The sequence below is a fragment of the Rhinolophus sinicus genome, linkage group LG05 (genome assembly GCF_036562045.2).
Source record: "Rhinolophus sinicus isolate RSC01 linkage group LG05, ASM3656204v1, whole genome shotgun sequence".
NCBI classification, from domain to species: Eukaryota; Metazoa; Chordata; class Mammalia; order Chiroptera; family Rhinolophidae; genus Rhinolophus; species Rhinolophus sinicus.
In genome coordinates, this window is record NC_133755.1 from 30,962,413 (window position 1) to 30,981,338 (window position 18,926).

The 18,926-nt window shown below is 48.0% G+C and overlaps 1 long non-coding RNA gene across 2 annotated transcripts in view; it reads right to left on the bottom strand.

Moving 5' to 3' along the window:
• Positions 1 to 18,926, bottom strand: part of LOC141571824 (uncharacterized) — a 95,363-nt gene that overhangs the window by 55,298 nt on the left and 21,139 nt on the right. For both annotated transcript variants that reach the window (XR_012496881.1, XR_012496880.1), the window contains exon 2: positions 3,177 to 3,334. This is a non-coding gene — a long non-coding RNA (uncharacterized LOC141571824). The remainder of the gene's footprint in view (positions 1 to 3,176; positions 3,335 to 18,926) is intronic.

The window sequence follows — 18,926 nt, forward strand, 5'->3', positions numbered from 1 at the left end:
TTGTGTAAGCTTATAAAGGTGTGCATAAGATAGGAAAAAATATTAGGACAAATGACTCAGAAATGAGGGTAGAAAAATAAGATGCGTCCTGGTTGCTACATAAAATCTTTGCTAAGGGGAACTACAATACATTTGGCTGTGGGCTTCCCAGGTGCCAGAGCAAAGATGATAATACTGTCAGTTCCAAGAGTCACAGTGTCACTAAGGTAAAAAACACACAATTACTCAGAAGAATCACAGATATTCCCGGGAGGGAGACTTCAAGCTATTTCTCACATAGCTTGAATTTTTTTCTCACATAGGGTTCTCAAAGGGAATACCGTGTTTCCCCCAAAATAAGACCCAGCCAGACAATCAGCTCTAATGCATCTTTTGGAGCAAAAATTATAAGACCCTGTATTATATTATATTATATAAGACCTGGTCTTATAGTAAAATAATAAAATATAGTAAAAGATAGTAAATAATAAAATATAGTAAAATATATTTACTATATTATAGTAAAATAAGACCAGGTCTTATATTAATTTTTGCTCCAAAAGACGCGTTAGAGCTGATTGTCTGGCTAGGTCTTATTTTCAGGGAAACACAGTATTGAGGTATATCATAAACCAGGGGTTTTCATTTTGAAAAACAAAAAACTGGACACTTCTTTTTTTTCAAACTAAAGATTATTTTTTTGAAATGTAAGAAATTAAATAGATAAAACAATTACCCTGTGCTACGTGCAGGACACCAAAGCAACCATATAACCTCACTCCACAAACAGCTCAGTCACACTAGGCACTGCATGAGTCGCTATTTCCAATCCTTGCCAGAGGTAGGGGTGCCCTGGAGGGCTTGTTAAGTGCATGGAACCCAAGGCCCCATAGCAAAACGATTGCATCAGAATCTTTGGGGGCCGGGGGACATGATGAACTGTGGCCCCAGGTGATCCTTTGTTCAGGTGAGCTTTGGAAATACTCCTATAAATCAGCACCACAACTGTTTGGCTAAGATAGACAGTAAAACCCCATCAGAATGGCAAACCCCATCCCTGGGTATATGGCCTTCATTGTAGGGTAGGGTAGGGCTCCAGAGGAGGTCTCCACCAGGAGAAAGTCAGGGTAAGATGGCGTTGAGTAAGCCATCAGGGCCATGGGCTGTGGTGACTGACATGGGAGTGGGATAGAGAAATTCTTGGACCCCTCTCTCTCTGGCAGCATCTCCCCCCACCTCCACATCAGCAGCCCCTTCCCATCCTGCCTCTTCCAGCTCCCAAGGTGAAGCAGCTCTTGCTGTCCTCTCCTCAGAGACATACAAATATCAGTGGTGACAATGCCAGGGATGGTGGGTGACAAGGCTGCCCCTCCAGAAGCAGACGCTGAACAAGCACAAACCGTAGTGACTGACTATGGAGTAGGGTGTGTGCTCCATCCCCCTATTCCAGCCCACCCTCCACGTCTCAGCCACGTCAGGCTCCCACAGACCTTGCTGTCAACAGGTCACCTCCAGTTTGAAAAGCCCTTTCAGGATTCATCATCGGTCATGTCTTTAGTGTGTGGAATCATATCATGGTATGTAAGAGCTCAGGCTTTGGGGCCATATCTGGGTCCAAATGCTGGTATTCCCACTGATGATCTGTGTGCCCTGGGCAAGTTCCTGAGCTTCTCAGAGCCCTAGTTTCCTCATCTATAAAATGAGTGTCCACTACGCAGAATATGCCGGGTTGTGCTGCAGTAACAAACAACTCCAAAATTTCAGTGGATTAAAACTACAAAGGTTTATTTCTTAACAAAGCTATTCCTTAGCTCCAGGTCTCGGGACCTCCCAAAGCAGTTGTCCCCCCACGCAATCCAGGCTCACTGATCCAGGCTGTTTCAGCCAAGTGTCCTCCCTGTCTGCCGCATACTTCCCAGATTAGAATAGGATTCTGGAGGGCCTCCCGGAGGCTAGTAAGTGCTTTGGCCCAGAAGTCATGTACATCATTTCCACTCACCAATCATTGGTCAAAACTAGTCACATGGCCCTGCCTCCAGCAGGGTGTGGGGAAGTGTAATTTTAACCTGGTGCCTAGAAGAAGAAGACCGGATATGAAGGAGCACAAAACAAGGTGGTGATGCTTCTTGGGGGTGCTGCTGGTGCTAAGGAAAGGAAACAATCCATATAAACCTTTAGCATAATTCCTGGCATACGAAAAAGGTTTAATAAATGTTAACTATTATATCATTATGATGTTGGCCTTCCAAACGCTGGCCTCAGGCTTATCACTTGCTTTCTCTTCCATTTTGCTCAGTGTTCTAAGAAGCAATGGCCTGTTTCCTAGCTTGCAACTTCTTTTGCCCTCCAGCCTTTAGTTTTTGTAGCTTCTCCTTTCCATCAATCCCATTATTCATTATGAGATTTGCATCAGCCATTGTAAGCACTCTGGATGCTACAATGGCAAGGCGCCCAGGATAATTTATCATATAATATATAATCACACACACAATACACAGTCATGCTTGTTGAAGAGTGCACGTTCCAGAGGTCATTAATTAACATTTCATCAGCACTAACAGCGTTGCATACAGCTGGTTCAGGATCAGGGAGCAGGAGGCGCCACCAAACACAGAGGAAAGAGCATTCCTAGTAAATGAATGACAACACTGGGTTTCAAACCTCAGTGTCCACATCTATAAAATGGGGCTCAGGTTCCTGCCAAGCTCACTGGGCTGAAAAGACCCAATAAGAGCAGGAAGCCTGGTCCCTTGTGAAGTGCCATCCAAATGCAAGGCATAGTATTCCACGACAGGGGTTGCCGAGCACTGTGGTGGCTGCCTCAGAAAAACTCATCAACAGAGTCCTTTGACTATCTCAAATGCTGCTCTTCTGTCCCGTGGGGTCTCCCTCTTCAGAGATCTCTGTCCCCCACAAATTCTTATTCCCTTGATAACTGATCCACCCTCAGCTTGCACAGCACAGTATCTTTCTCCTTCCAGACTTACGGGGGGTGGGGAGAGGGTGTCTCACTGGGGAGTATGTGCAGCTTCCCTGGGCTTTCCCCCACTAGAACCCCAAGCTCTGGGGAACAGCTTACCATTGCCTTAATCATAACAAGGCTCACAGCACCATTACACAATTTTAATACCAGCTTTTATGCGGGCATCTGGGGATGTGTGTGCTTATGAGCAATTTGTAATGAAAACAAGACTGACCTGCAGCCGGCTGGGAGGAGCAGGGCCCAGAGCACCAGGCCGGGCAGGCCCCATCACAGGGGCCGCCCCAGGCTCTGGGGACAGGGCTGCTGCCCTGGGACACCGAAGGCATATTTGATCTCTTGTTAAGTCCCACATGGCTTCAATTTCCAAGTGCTCTGAAAGAGAATAGAATTAGAGTCAACAGATCCGTCGTGTCTTTCATAAAGATGTGTTCTTAATCAAGAAGGAGATAAAGGGGGAAGAAAACTCGCATTCATGGAGGCCAACTATGTGCCAGGATCATGCCGAGTGCTTTATTTCTATGTGGTATCTCGTGTGAGCCGCATGAGAACCCACTGAGGTAGGTTTTGTTATTATCCTTTGGGGCAGATTGCAAAAAATAGATTTTTCTTTGCACACACACACACTCACAACCTCATCCCATCAAGAGGTGGAGTCTGTTTCTCCTTCCTTTGAATTGGATATTGACTGTCTCCTTGCTTTGGCCAACGGAGCATTAGCGAACACAAAGCAAGCAGGGGTTTTAAAATTGCTTACGCATCAGGGCTTGCCCCCTCTCGCTGCTTTGAAGCATGCTGTGTGAACAAGCCCAGGCTAGCTTCCTGGAGGATGAGAGATCAGGTGGAGCAAGATCCCCGCTGTTCCAGCCATCCCACACGGGGTCACAGGCATAGGAGTGAGACCATCCTAGACCGTCCAGCCCCATCCGAGGCAGCCCAAACCTGAAGAGCTGCCCACCTAACCTATAGAATTACGAGAAATAGTAAGTGCTGCTGTTGGAAGCCACCAAGTTTTCAGGTAAGGTCATGTGCGGCATCACGACATTTTAGTCAATGACACCGAGTGTCAGGTGGTAGTCCCATACAATTATGGCAGAGCTGAAAATTTCCTATCACCTGGTGACATCGTAGCTGTCTTAACATCATGCACAATGCTTACTCGTGTGCTTGTGGTGAGGCTGGTGTAAATAAACCTCCTGCACTGCCAGTCCTATAAAAGGATAGCACATACAATTAAATACAGTACATGATACTTGATAATGATTATAAAAAACCATGTTGCTAGTTTATGTATTTACGGCACTATACTGTTTATCGTATTTTAGCACTCTTTCTACTTACAGTAAAAAAGGTTTGCTGTAAAACAGTATGCTGTCTTACCCCGACAGCAGCCTCATACACTTCACGTGTACCACGTCTCTTCATTGCATCATTTTCTCTTGTGTTTGATTTGATCTCATGTTGCTTTATAAACTAAGTATCACCTAACTGCACAGGGTTGGTAAAGTCTACAGTGATGACAGCAATGTCCTCGGCCTTCACACTCACTCACCACTCACTTATTGACTCACCCAGAGTAACTTCCCAGCCTGCGAGCTCCATTCATGCTAAGTGCCCTATACAGGCGTACCATTATTTATCTTGTACGCCCTATTTTTACTGTGCCTTTTTTATGTTTCGGTATGTTTAGATGCACAAATACTTACCATTGTGTTACAATTGCCTACAGTATTCAGTACAGTCACATGCCACAGCGGCTGGTAGCCTAGGAGCAACAGGCTGTACCATACTGCCTAGGTGTGCAGTAGGCGGTACCAGCTAGGTGTGTGCGTGCACCCTGTGATGTTCACACAATGACGACATCGCCTAACCACCCATTTCTGAGAACATATTCCCGTTGTTAAGTGGTACATGACTGTAGTTTGTTATTCGCTAAAAGCTACCCTCGTCACAGATGAGGGGTCTGAGGCTTAGAAAGCTTAAGTCATGTCTCCAAGATTCCTCAGTTGGTAAGTGGCAGAGAGGGATTTGAACCTCGGACTCACATTTAGTGCACTGAATTACCCCTCCATCATGCTAGCACGTGGAGTGGGAACCCTCAGAGCAAAACCTCCTGAGAAATGCTGACTCCCCCACAGTCACGGTCACCACTCCATTTTGAGGAAAGTGAGAGAATTTCTGCTTAGGTGGGCTTCAGTTCTTAAGAAAAGGCACAGCACAGTCCTGAAAACTTTTTTCTACATGGCATTTTCATAAATAGAATCTAACTTTCCCACTGCCTTTTATTTAAGAATTGCTCCATCTTTACATGTGAAGAATCGTCAAGGGACCGAGGTAGCCATTTGCAAGTTTCTCTATTCCTCTGGCTCAGGGATCCTTGCCTCTGATCAGGTGTGAGTGGTTTGAAGATCATCTATTTTGCGTGTATTTTTTTATTGTGATAAAATATACATAAAATCTGCCACCTTAATCATTTTCAGTGTATAATTCCGTGGTGTTAAATAAGTTCAGAATGTTGTGCTACTATCTCCATAACTCTTTGTATCTTGCAAAACTGAAACTCTGTGCCCATTAAACACCAACTCCCTATTCCCTCTCCCCCCAACCCCTGGCAACCATTGTTCTATTTCCTGTCTCTGATTTTGACTGTTCTAAGTACCTCAGGTAACTGGAATCACACAATATTTATGTTTTTGTCACTGACTTATTTCACTTATCCTAATGACCTCAAGGTTCATTCATGTAGCATATGTCAGAACGTCCTTCCTTTTTAAGGTTGAATAATATTCTATTAGATGAAAACACCCCATTTCGTTTACCCATCCATCCACCAATGGATACTTAGGTTGCTTCCATGTTTTAGCTACTATGCATGATGTTGCTATGACTATGGATGCACAAATATTTTGAAGATAAATCCTTGAGCGTATCTGGAAACCTCCTGTTCAGTAGTTGTACTAAGGAGAATCATTTTGGATGTTTGACTGTAACTCCTGAGGAAATTACCTTCCTAACCCAACATCATGTTCCAAGAAGGGTCTGCCTGAATATGGACATACCAGGCTCTGGGAGCCCTAGTTACAAGTCCTCTGTGCCCTAGAAATTAGTTAACTGGGAACAAATCTCCCTAGCAAAGTCCTCTTACGCTTGCTGGTCTATTCTCCCACTAACTTAATGCACCCCATAATATAGGGAAGGATAACATATGAGTTCTGGGTCCTAGGGGTAGGGCAGCCCTCTTTTTCTGATGCAGGATTGGTTTAAGTAGAATTTTGAAATAACCAGTTCTATTTTAGCACTTCTGGAACTCCTTTTCAGGTCCCAGGACTCCCAACTTTAGAATGAGCCCTATGTCCCCTCCCACCTCCCCCACCGTCAAGGAGTTCCACACTCTAGAATTATTTCTCTTCTCCACCTCTCCACGCCTCTTCTCCCATTACTCTCCCTTCCATTCTCCTCTCCTCCCCACACAGAGGGGCCAGGCGTACGTGGTGGGCCTCCGTTAGCTAATACTATTTTGTTTCATTTTAACTGCTTCTCAGACTCCATTCAAAACCTCACAGGTTATCTAGAAGCACCAACACTTTTTCACTTGTCTCTCACCTGGAAGTGGCAGAAGGGAGTTTGCTGCTAGCAGCACCCCCTAGCCTATCAACAACATAAAGAGGATTCTAATCACATCTGGAATTTCATATATAAACTCACATCTACGGTAAGGAGGAATGTTGTACTTTGGGAACCTTCTCTATTTAAAGGCTAAAATCTGAATCTGTTTAAAAATAAAATGCGTAAGGAGAAAGATGTCTTTTGATATGATTTATGGGATATTATAAGGAACCTGGAATTTATTCTTAAAACCAATTGCGTGCAAACAAATTAGCAGATGTAATTGCTTTTGAGAGAAAATTGTATCTCATTACTAACTATTGGATTTTTTTAAATGAGCTCCTTCCCAGCAGGGAGAACATCTGGAGTCCCAGGGGCCATGGGCAATGCCAGAGCCTCTTCCGGCCCAAAACAGAAGACAGGTTTTGCAGGTTGCTGAGAGGCTTTGAGTGAGAAAGGACATAGAACAGGGGAGTGTAGAATACTGGGGTTTTTTTGCATTATAAGGTATTAGGTTGGTGCAAAAGTAATTGTGGTTTTTGCGATTATTTTTAACCTTTTAAACCACAATTACTTTTGCACCAATCTAATAAATTTAGTAGGGGCCATCGGTAGCAAGCAATTGTTTAAAAATCTCAGCTTTAAGTGCACTCAGCATGCATTCGAGGCTCAAAATTCTGGGCCTGGTCAGCCTCTTTTCCCACCACCTTCCCCCCAGAACCTATTCCTGGTCCACCCTGGAACAACTTTCTCCCCTTTCTTCACTGAGCCAAACCGTCAGGCTTCAAGGCCCACTGCAGAGTGACTTCGTCCCTACGCCTCCAGCAGGCTCACCAGCACTACCATGGAAGAACGTCACTGTCCAGCTGGATCTTCTCTGCTTGCCTCCCGCCAGCTTTACTTCTAACAGAAGCCAGGCTCACCCACCACCATGCAGGTGAGGCTGGAATCTCCTACTCAAAAGAGCCTGTCAGGGCTGGTCCTAAGGTCTTTGGAGGTCAGACATCTTTCTCAGAGGTAGTGCCATGTTTTGGGGAGGCCAGCCAGGCAACTCAGTGGCCCAATCCTTTAGGGCCGATAAACTGAGTAACAATGTATCAAGATGGAGAAAACTGCATTTCCTTTACTTGAACTTTCCTCAGGGCTCTGTGTCTGGAAGCAATACTCTGATAGCGGGGCTGTGGGGGGGTGGGGGGGCATGGAACGGTGGGTGGTCTCTAAACTGTCTTTCGGGGCACAATGAATGAACTGCAGGACTTGTATTCTACTGAGAAGGGGACCTAAGTTGGAGCCAGGACAGAATTAAATGCTGAAGGCCAGAGGAGAAACTGTGGCTAGCCAGGAAGGTTCTCCCTCCGTGTACTTTCCCCTACAGCATGCCACTTCTCCTCCAAATAAAAAAAGGAGCACTTATTGAAAGAGAATCCATTGGCAATGGCACCAGTTTTGTCAGCCCGCCCAGTGTACCCACTGCCTCTGACTGAGGCCCTGCTGACAGAGGACTCCCAACCAGTGGCTGGGCTGCAAGATTCTCTCCTGCTCATGGAGCGAGACGGGGCCTGTTGTCCACAGCGGGGGGCAGAGTTCCACTCTGAACTACACCCCTCAGGAGAAGAGCTGCCCCTGCGGCCAGGCCAGCGCCGTCCCGGGGCATCTCTGCTCAGATTCCTTCTACTTGCTAGCAGCGTACAGTGACCAGGTCACGCCGCCCTTGCCCCTGGCAGCCCAAGCCAGGCACCGGGTTTTCCTGGCGTTCTTCTTCACTGCAGGCTGCCAGCGGAGGACCTACCACGCGCCCATCCAAGAACTTCAGGGAGTCGATCCAGAACATAGAACAAAGATTTGTATTTTTTCCTCCCTAACACTGCCCTCCCCGCCTCCAACCCAGTGGGAAAAATGGGTTGCCGTAAGGAATCGGCTACTGCTATTGGTATAACTGCCAGGTGCTGACCCTCGAACCATGTCTGGCCCTTCTGTGCCCAATGTGCAGGCATGAGCTCCGAGGAGAAGCACCAACACTCAGAAGGCAGCGGCTTCCCCACCACATGCTCCAAACACTGGAGCTCTCCAGAATGCCGGTGTTTCCAGAAACCTAAAGGCCTGGTTGGGGCCTCTAGTCTGGGCCTCCTGCCTCCTGCCCAGACACTGACTCCTGTCGTCAAGGCCGGCCTCCGAATGACTTCCTCACCAATTCATGGTCACGCAGAAAAGCACAATCTTTTGGACTACATCACAATGAAAATCTTCTGTGCATCAAAGGACATACTCAACACAGTGAAAACTCAACCCACAGAATGGGAGAAAGTATTTGCAAATCACATATCTGATAAAGGGGTTAATATCCAGATAGACAGAGAACTCCTACAACTCAACAACAAAAAATAAACAGCCCAATTGAAAAATGGACAAAGGACCTGAATAGACGTGTCTCCAAAGAAGACGTACAAATGGCTAATAAGCACTTGAAAAGATGGTCAACGTCATTAATCATTAGGAAACGCAAATAAAAACCCCAAGGAGATACTATCTCATAGCCATTAGGATGGCTGCTATCAAAAGAACAGAAAACAACAAGTGTTGGTGATTGTATGTACAGACAGGGGGTGACGAGGATGCTTCCTCATTCCCTGACTCCTCTTCTCCCCTCACTTCCCTCTAACCCTTTCCCTCTTGGAGGGAAGGAACCCTAACCACCTTCATCCTTTCCCCTGCTGGCCCTCCCTTCCCTATTCAAATATCAATTCCTAACCCCTGAGGTCCCTTCCCCTATCCTGCAAATTTCACACACTCCAGCAGCATCCTGTGACTGTCCTGACACCTCTTCCCAGCCCAGTATCTGGCCCTGTGTGAAGCGGGGGAGGGGGCACTCTGGTCGGAAGGGCTTCGGGCAGCTGGGGCCAGCACGGGCGGTGGAGGCATCCTTTCCTGGATGCTGTTGTCTTCTCCACCGTAACTTGCCATCCTGAGGATCAATTCCTTACAAAAAACAAAACCACAGCAAAACGCCTTGGCTGGTCTTCAGGAGAGATTTCTACTCCTCCTTTAACACGACTGACCTTTTTGGGGAGAGTTAATAACCTCGGCCATGAGTGGCACTATGCCCAAATCTCTTCCTAGGCGTCCTCCTTGATCATAGACCACAGAAGGGGAGAGGTTCGTTTTGTTCATTTTAACTCTCACCCATAGGTAAAAGCAGAGCTGGCCATATTAGCACGGCGGGTGGATGGTGGAAAGCCCTGCTCCCTGAGACCCCATTCCTCTCTTGGCAGAGCCCTTAAACAGGGTTGCCAAAGTTAGCAAGTGAAAATACAGAACACCCAGTGAAATGTGAATTTCAGATAAACAATGAATAATTTTTAGTGTAATTCTGTCCCAAATCTTGCATGGGACAACCCTACCCCTGAGACACCCCAAAGGCCACTGGACTCCCCAGAGCACCTGTTGTGGGCCATGTTGGCTTCAGTGAGGGGGTCAGAACAGTTGACCTGTAAGATTCCTTCTTGCCAAGGACTGCGTCATTCCTTATATATCAGTGCACCAAGGGGGGTCACGCAGAACATGGGTGGTGGTCCCTGCCTGCAGAGGGCCCCCTCCTTCCCCAGCCTCAGCTCCTGCCTGGGGCCCTGACTGCGGTGGCATCGACTTCAGCTCAGGGGTCTCGGACTCTGTCCCTTGCTCCCTCCTCAATAGGGCATTTCCAAGTGAGCACCAAACTTTATCATGGGTTCTGGCTCTGCCTCCAGCATCTCCTTTACCTGCCTGCAAGTGTGGGGCCCTCTCAATTTTCTAGAACCATCACCAACCACTCGGATGTATAGCGTGTAGCCCAGGGCTTTTCTAGGGCATCAGGCTCCCCTCAGAGCAGCACAGACCAACCTTTCTTTGCAGCAGGAAGGCCTCAGGCTTCCAGAATGAGAATCCTTGTCAGGAAAGTAAATGAGGGTGTCCCTTCTTAAAAACAATGAGCTGAGATCACCGCATGAGACAGAGAAAACTGTGTTTAGTTTGGCTAAAGTCAGGTCTAATGGAGAGTGCGTGTGATAACCATCTCCGGGCTTGGCTAGGGGATGCAGACCAAGGAGGAAAGAGGAGCTGAGTAGGGGACGCACAGAACTGGGAGATAACGGACGAGGGGAAACAGTCTGAAACGCAGGAATGTACCCAGTCGTGGTTCAAAGACTTGTTGAGGCAGGCTTGCAGATAAAAAGATAAAGGTGCTGACAATAATGCTAGAGTCATCCTCCAACCTTACTTTCTCTCAAACCTAAAAGAAAGAAAAAGGGAGGGAGGGATAGAGGAAGGGAGGGGAAGGAAGGAAGGAAGGAAGGAAGGAAGGAAGGAAGGAAGGAAGGAAGGAAGGAAGGAAGGAAGGAAGGAAGAAACATAACACGAAGCCATCTCCATTCTATTTCCTCTTACAATGGAGGAGGAGAATGCCTGGTTAACGTCACGAGAGTCACCGAGTGCCCACTCAGATTAATTAACAAGTGAATTGACAAGTAGATGGACAAGTAAATGAAAGTAGCTGCCCTGTTACAACTCCTTCTACATTGGAACCAGACTCTCTGGGTTCAAATCCCCGTTCTATTATTACATGTGCTATGGCCCAGAGCAGGCACTTCACCTCTCCAAGGCCTCAGCTTCCTCAGCTATAAAAGGGCATTAACGATGGGATCACCCTCACCAGACAACAGTAAGGAGCGACGGTGACATATCAGAAAGGGCCTCTAGACACTACAGTTATTTCCAAGTACTAAATACCACAAAATGCAATCCCTACCTTTAAGCAGCTGACAGTCTAGACCTGTCCTGTCCATAGGGGCAGCCACTAGTTATGTGGCCACTGAGCACTTGAAAAGTGACTGATGAAAACCGACACGGGCTGTACATACAAAATACACGCCAGGGAGAGTTGGTCTAGATGGACCACAAGACATGTGCACACACGAGGTCAATATAAGGATACAAGAACCAGGCAATAAAATGTCAAGAAGCACCAGGTCAAGAGGGGCACTTTATGAGGATTAAGTTATTGGCTGACAATGGCTGTCATTTATTAGCACACAAATGGTGGCCAACCAGTGTGTCTTGAAATGTAAGTCGATCACGCGTGTGTATGCGTCTCTCCTGGGCCTCTGCTGATCAAAAGGGCAGACATAAACATTTTGAACTCTAAGCGACCTGTAGGACAATGCAATCCAACACCTGATTTCCTTCAAATGAAGAAGCTGAGGTCCAGAGAAGAGACCACAGAGGCTATGAAGGACCCAGTATATTCTTCATATTCACATTTGGCAGATGAGAAAACTGAGGCCCTAACTAACCAAATGCGTACAATTAGTGGCGTCTTCGAGGCCAGTACCCTGACCGCTCACCCTTTGCTCTCCCTCCCACTATAGGATTCCTCTCCGGATGCGGAGGATGGTCCAGTAACACATAGCATCCCCCTTGCCCTGTGCGACCTCCCCCGCCCCAGCTTTTGTTCGGGACACACTTGTGAGCATTCTTTAGCCTAATTAAATAATGGAACCACACTGATCCTTTCTTCCAAGGTCTGGGGGCACTGTTTCCTCTCCACCCCAGTTCTGCTTGGGAATGTTGACTTTGGAAAACAGCAGCAAAAACACTCTGGCTGCAATTTCCAAATCAGAAACAGCCTCCAAATCCTTATTCAGCAGAGAGCAAGAGATCTCAGGAAGGCTGAGCCTGTTGAGGCCACGAGAGCCTAGAACTTCTCTGCACATAGCCCCCAGGGCCATCACAAGTCAGCTCAGATCCACAAATGGATACCTGCTGCGTACCCCAGGACTCAGGGAATAAAATTAGAGTCTTATCTCCTAGTCACTCCCAGTCCAACAGAGGAGATTCATAGGTAGGCCTGCGCTCCCGATCGTGTTCATGGCCCCAGCAGGAAAGGGACAGATACATGGCGTCAGGGCCTCTGCATAGCATTTCAACAGTAGAGGCCAAAGAACCATCCTCACTAACCCTGAAGAGAGGCCAGGAAGTAAACATCACCTCTGATGTGTCTTGGAGGGTAATCCTGGGAAAGCCCCGGCCCTGCCAGCTGTCACAGGAACTGCCTTACTTCCCGATGTATGTACAACCTCTACCTGCCCGCAGCCTGAGGTCTTCCTCAAGCCCCTGATTTCTCCTAGGCCCTGACCACCTCAGTCCATGCTCTTGGCGGCTGTGTGCACACACCTTCCTCAGGCATCAGAAGAGTGTTTATGTTCTTCGTTATCCTCACAGGCATTTCCACCGAAGTTACATTTTTCTAACCCTTTATTGCAGGTGAAAGAAACGCCCCAGTGCACAGTGTGGAATTACTGACACGTTCAGGATATATGAGGGACATTAAAGGCACCGTAGGATTTGATGACAGCTGCCAAGAATCTTTTCTATAGTCATAAATGAGATAAGCATGAAGCAATGAAGATGACATAAAGATCCTGGCACGGACCAAGGGCAGGTGTTTCCCCTGCCGCAGTTAATGACGTTGTGGGGGCCGGCTGCACACTGGGACATGTGCAGGCACCCCCCACCCAGGGCCCAGGGGGCCAGAGAGCCTCAGGGTGGCTCACTCCCTCCTGAATGCCCTTCTCACCTCCACACGCATTTTCCCGTGATGCCCCTGCCAGGACAGCATACCCTCCTGGGTGTTTCATCTGTTGGAAGCCCTGCCAGCCTCTGAATCTCCCAGACTTCATCAGACCTTTTCCCTCCCAGGATGGAGACTGCCTCACCTGTGCTCAGTGCATCCAAATGTCCTGGAGTGCCTGGATGGTGGGCCTTCCTGGCTTGGCTGCAAGGCACACACTGCTTGCCCGGGCAAATACTTCACGGGGCTCTTGTTAGCTACAGCCTGGAGATACCTCAGTGAACCACCCGGCACCTACTGTCTCCACTGTTGTTTACTCTCAAACGACTCCCCCTTCCTTCCAAAAATACTCTTTTCTGAAACTTGCAAGCAAGTTTCGTCTTAAGGACACACCCCACTCTGTTATTTTCCCAATGGAGACCTTCAAGGGAGCAAAGTCAGCCTCAAAATAGCCATGAGGTCCTCAGAGCTTAACTTACAGCTCTCAGCTATTGGTCCTCTACTCTGGGAGGCTGTGGAGGGGGCAGAGAGCACGTGAGGGAGCTGCCGTCCCTTGCTCAACCTCACCTGACGGTGTGAGTCCAAACAGTGTGAGGAGGGGCCTTCTCGTCAGTCCCTCCAGAGCTAAGGCAGGACAGGGAACAAACTGAGGGCTGTCCGACGATTCAGCCAACTCCTAGTGCAGACCACCTAACGTATCTTCACCTCTACCCACTACTCCTCAGGGAGAACTCTAGCTTCAAGGTTCTCCCGGCCATTTAGACCAAGCCAAGAGTATGGGGATATGGCACCCCATGTTTTACGGCCCCTCCTTTAACTAAAGATTCATGGTTTGCCCTGGAACTTTCCCCTATGCTCCCAGACAAACATAGGTGGAGAGTCCATAGACACCAGCGTTCCAGAGGAAGGGGCTGAATGGTAGAAGCCTTTGGGCAATGGCTTCCGGGGAATCAAGGGGCGGCAGGAAGGCCCCCCATGGCTGGAAGCTTCTCTATCTCGAATGTTACTTGCACTCACCCAGAACAACCCTCCTGCTGCCACGATGCCCAGCCCGACCCTTCCCACCCACTCAGGTAATTCTCGATTCAGAACAACCTTGTCTATACCACTCATTGACTGTATACTCTTTAAGATCTGTAAATTTTCTAAGCCTGTTGCCTCATCAGTAAAATGAAGATGACAATAGTAGTGCCTGCTTTAGGACTGCAGGGACTAAGTTCCACGTGGGGCTGGAGCAGTGGCGGCACATAGCAAATGCTCACTTAACATCGGCTGCTGCAATTGGTATTAGTTTCATCATCACGGTTCTGCCTGGGAGAGCTCTGGGTTTTCCCTTGCCAGTTCCCTTTTATGTGCCATCTTGGGTCTTATGGACCTGGAGCCAGTGAGGAGGGAGAGGGAGCTGGGACCACAGAGTCCTACTTATTGCTTCTGGTACCACTGTCGCCAACTCCTGTACACCGAGTACCCACTCTATGCATGGGATGGCATCTAGACTGGACTTCCCAAAGATTGGCACACCTAAGAACCTCCTAGAGATCTTGTTAAAGCTCAAAACACTGGGCCACACCCTGAGCATTTCTGACTAAACTTGCATTTTTCACAGGTTCCCGGGTGATGCTGAGGCTGCTGGCCCAGGAAACACTGTGAGAATCACTGCTCTGGGCACTTAGGCAGGAGCTCTTCTACTTTGTCACTGTTGCATCGCCAGCACCCAGCACAGTTCCTGGCACAAGGTATCACTTGAAGCTTTGTCTGTGCCTCACTCATTCTGTGATTGGCCAGCACCCTGTCCCCTGTCTCAGGGTCACTGCCTAGTAGTTTGAGAAGCGTGTGATCTGACCTCCTCAAGCAGACCCTGAACTGCTTTCAAGTGCTTCCAAAGGAGCTGGAGGGCGGCCCACCCTGCCACGCCCAGCACAGGCTCTGCACAGCTGCCTGTCACAATTGACATCTCCCATTATTAACTGTCCCCAAGACAGGAAGGAGCCCGAGGTGAAAGGCAGGTGGAGGGGGCAGGGGGGAGACAGGGCAAGCTGATCCCAGAGGTAGCAGTTCCCAACCTTCCAATAACCCACCAAGCTCTTTCAGCCTTTTTAATTTCCTTTCACTCCCTTCTTTTTTTCCTTCCTCTTCCTCCCTCTCCTCCGATGCTGCTGCTTTTTATATCCATTTTCCTAGTTGCCAGTTTTCTTTTCATTTTTATCTCCTAAAATATCTTTCACCATGACAAAGCTATGTCATGGGGGGGACCCCCATGACCAGTGAGGAGCTTTAGGGGCTCCTCTCTGTTTCAGATACTGGTTCTGCAGACCCTTCAAGAACGTAACTTCTCCCAACGCACTGCCGCCACCACACCTGCCCAAGGTGGAAAGAAGACCAAATCTTCATTTGAAACACAGCCGTCCTGCGGCCCAAACATCAGACCCCCATGGACTCATGCCATTTTTGTGATGACTACAGACCCTTGCTCTGTCTCCAGGGAGGTTGACATCACTCTTCTCGTTGGAGCAAGTCCTCGGGAGAAAATGCAAGTGCAGTGCAACAGAATTATGTCACCTATTCTCTTGGGAAACGAAGTGAGGAGAGAAAGGGAGGGCCAGGATTAGACAACCAGGGCTGAGGAAGTTCTACCAAATAATGTTTTAAAATAAGCTTCTTATTTTAGACTAATTTTAGATTTTTAGAAGTTACAAAGATAGTAAAGCAAGTGCCTGTATCCCTTTCTCTCAGTTTCCCCCGGATGGTAACATCTTACATGAAACAGAGTGGCTCAAATCTCTTTTTTAGATCAAGAAAACGCATTCTGGTTTTTTGCTGTTTTGTTTTCGTGTTATTCTGATCCTCCTTTAAGAAAACATGGAAACGAGAAGGGAAAACAAAAAAATAACAACAATGTTCTCTTAAGCTTTAGAGTGGCCAAAGCTTTTGATTCTCCAACTGCAGATGTACAAAATGTGTCCATTTGGGTGGTTTCCCTGAACAGTCGATAAGAGGCAGCTGCTCTCCATATATGATGCCAGTGACAATTAATAGCATTTTTCGGATGGTTCACAATCACAGAACCCTTGATATTAATGAGCTCCCAGCTCGGGCTCCCAACCGGAAGGGCCTCGATTCAAAACCACTTCTAGTGGATAGAGGGAGGGGGGTTCACACAGTGTGAGGGATATAAATGATAAACGTCTAAGTTTTGCTTTGTCTTGTGCACCTGAAACTAATAAAAAACAAACAAACAAACAAAAAAACCCACAAAAAACACACACAAAAAACCCCCAAAACAAAACCACTTCAGATTTCAGACAACATGCCCCAGTGGGCTGCCACCGGCATTGCCTCAACCTTTGCATCAAATGCCTCCCGAGATGGGCAACAGACTCTTCGCACAAGACAGCATGACAGGCAGAGAGAAACCAAAGGCTGAAGCCCATCAGAGCCCCAGGAGCCTTTGGCCAGGGCTGGGCAGCAGATTCACTGAGGACGGTTGTCAGAAGGTACAAGCCCAGACCCCACCCTCAGAGGTTCCTGTTATAGGTCTGAAGCTCCGGCATCTATAAAGCAAAAGTGGCTCAGTGATTCTGGTGTGTACCCAGGGTCACCACATATAGCTGAAGGGTACACAGCAGCCCCGTGGGCCCCCATTGCCAGAACCACTGGATTGGAACCCGCAAAGTGACCAGCTTCTACACAGAAACATCACTGGTCCAGGATGAAGACTGGCAGGGTGACCCTTCGCTAGCAGTGGGAAATCCTTGTCATTTCAACCCTGGGGAGGCTGGATGGAGGGGTGTCAGACCACACCACCCAGGAGCAGCTCAAAATGTGGAACTGTGACTTAACATGTCAGCAGGGTGCTACCCAGGAATGACGGGCCCAGAGGGTATGGGCTCTTGAACTCTTAACAGGAAAACGAGAAAAGATTCTCTTGGTAGGATAAATAAATAAATAAATAAATAAATAAAGGCAAGCCTCAAAATACAATCTGCCAAAACTTAGGGGGAAAGGTAAAGAACAAACAAATGAAAACACTGCTACTTGCTCCCAATAACCAGGCCGAACACCCCAACCAGGAAGACTATCTTGGTGGTTAAAAGCACGACGTTGATGCCAGCTTGCTGGGTTCAAGTTCCAGCACAGCCACTTACTGTGTGACCCTCCACAAGTTTCTCTCTCTCTCTCTCTCATCTCAATTTCCCCATCTAGAAAATGGGGATAAAACTAGAAGTGCCCCAGAGTTATAGTAAAGACGAAGCGAGAACATATGTGTAAAGCGCTTAGCACAGGGCCTGGTCCTCAGTGCCGTGTAACTGTCAGTTACTGTGAGTACCAGGTGCAATGTTCTCATAATTGCTGCCAGTCATTCTTGGGGACCACAGCCTGAAAAGTCAACGTCTCAGGAGCCATCCCAGTGCTCCTGACCCAGCAGAAAGATGACAACTCTCCCCAATTCCAGCCTGCTGGAGATTTGGGTCTTGGAGAGAAATTGGGTTACGAAGTATTTGGATGGGTTTGTTGAGAAAGCTGTGATACATCCATGTGACAGAATGTGATGTGACCATTACAAATAATGGTGACTGCTCATGAATACACATGGAGGGATGCCTGTGATACAACGCTGAGTGAAATAACCAGGTAACCAAACAGGATGGTCCCATGTATGCTAAAAGTCTATACATACAGTGTGTATAAACCATACTCCACAAGCTCGGAGATGCAATCACATGTGATTTTATTTAAGTCAACTCAAATCCAACTCTAAGTTTTATCCTGCTGGGCTGGCAGGAAATTCACTGTCAGGCATCGCTGGGGTTTCTTCCCCTACCCAGCGTCCCATGGGAATCCAGCCTGCTAAGGGGATGCCCCGAAAACAGAAGTCACCCTCCAGCCTTCTGCCCCTCGTGGCTGCACTGACATTTTCATGGTCAAGCCCACAGTTCCCTATGGACAAAAGGCTGTTCATGAGATTGGGGGGAGGGATTGCTCTTCAGCCAGGCGGGGAGCTCAGGTGCCTTCGGCCTGTCCCCTGGGGGCAGTCATTTCCCTGAAGTGTCCTGCCCCCTCTTCAGGGGCTGTTGGGTTCCTTGCAAGTTGGGTCCACCAGGTTGACCAGGGCTGGGCACTGTCTTGTCCCCTCTTCTATACCCCTATGTACACCTGCCATAATATGGGGCTTCAGGCAGCTTGGGCCTTCCCGAGAGACAAAGGGACAGGTTTGGCTTCCTCCTCTACCAGAAGCCGCCCAGGCTGGAAATGCATGGCCTTAGAATAGGGGAGGCAGGAGCCAGGGAGAACCCACACCATTAATGAGTCACTTGACTAGATGTATCTGTGTGTGCACAGGGACATGTGACCGGCATGTGCCCAAATGCAGTTATGGGGTGTGTGGGGGGGATTATGGGTGATTGGCATTTTCTCCTTTTAATTCCTCTACACTTGCTACAATAAACAGGAATCGTTTAGTTTGGAGGAAGCATTTGGTAAGGAAGGTAGAATTCACTTACAGGCCGGGAGGACGAGAGTTTCTGAAACAGGAGGAAGCTAAAAGCAGAGGCAATAGAACTGGCTGGCCCTGTGAGCAAAGTATTATCTCAGTGATTTAAACTCGAGTGCGTGCTCTGAGGATTGAGTTGTTCTTGTCCACATGTGAACCGCCACACAGTGTAAGACGCCATTCAGGGCTCTGGGTGGAGAAGTCAAGAGCTGGGCGAGTTACTCCCTGGTCCGCCACCCCCTCCACCAGGACTGCATGGCCCCCTAATG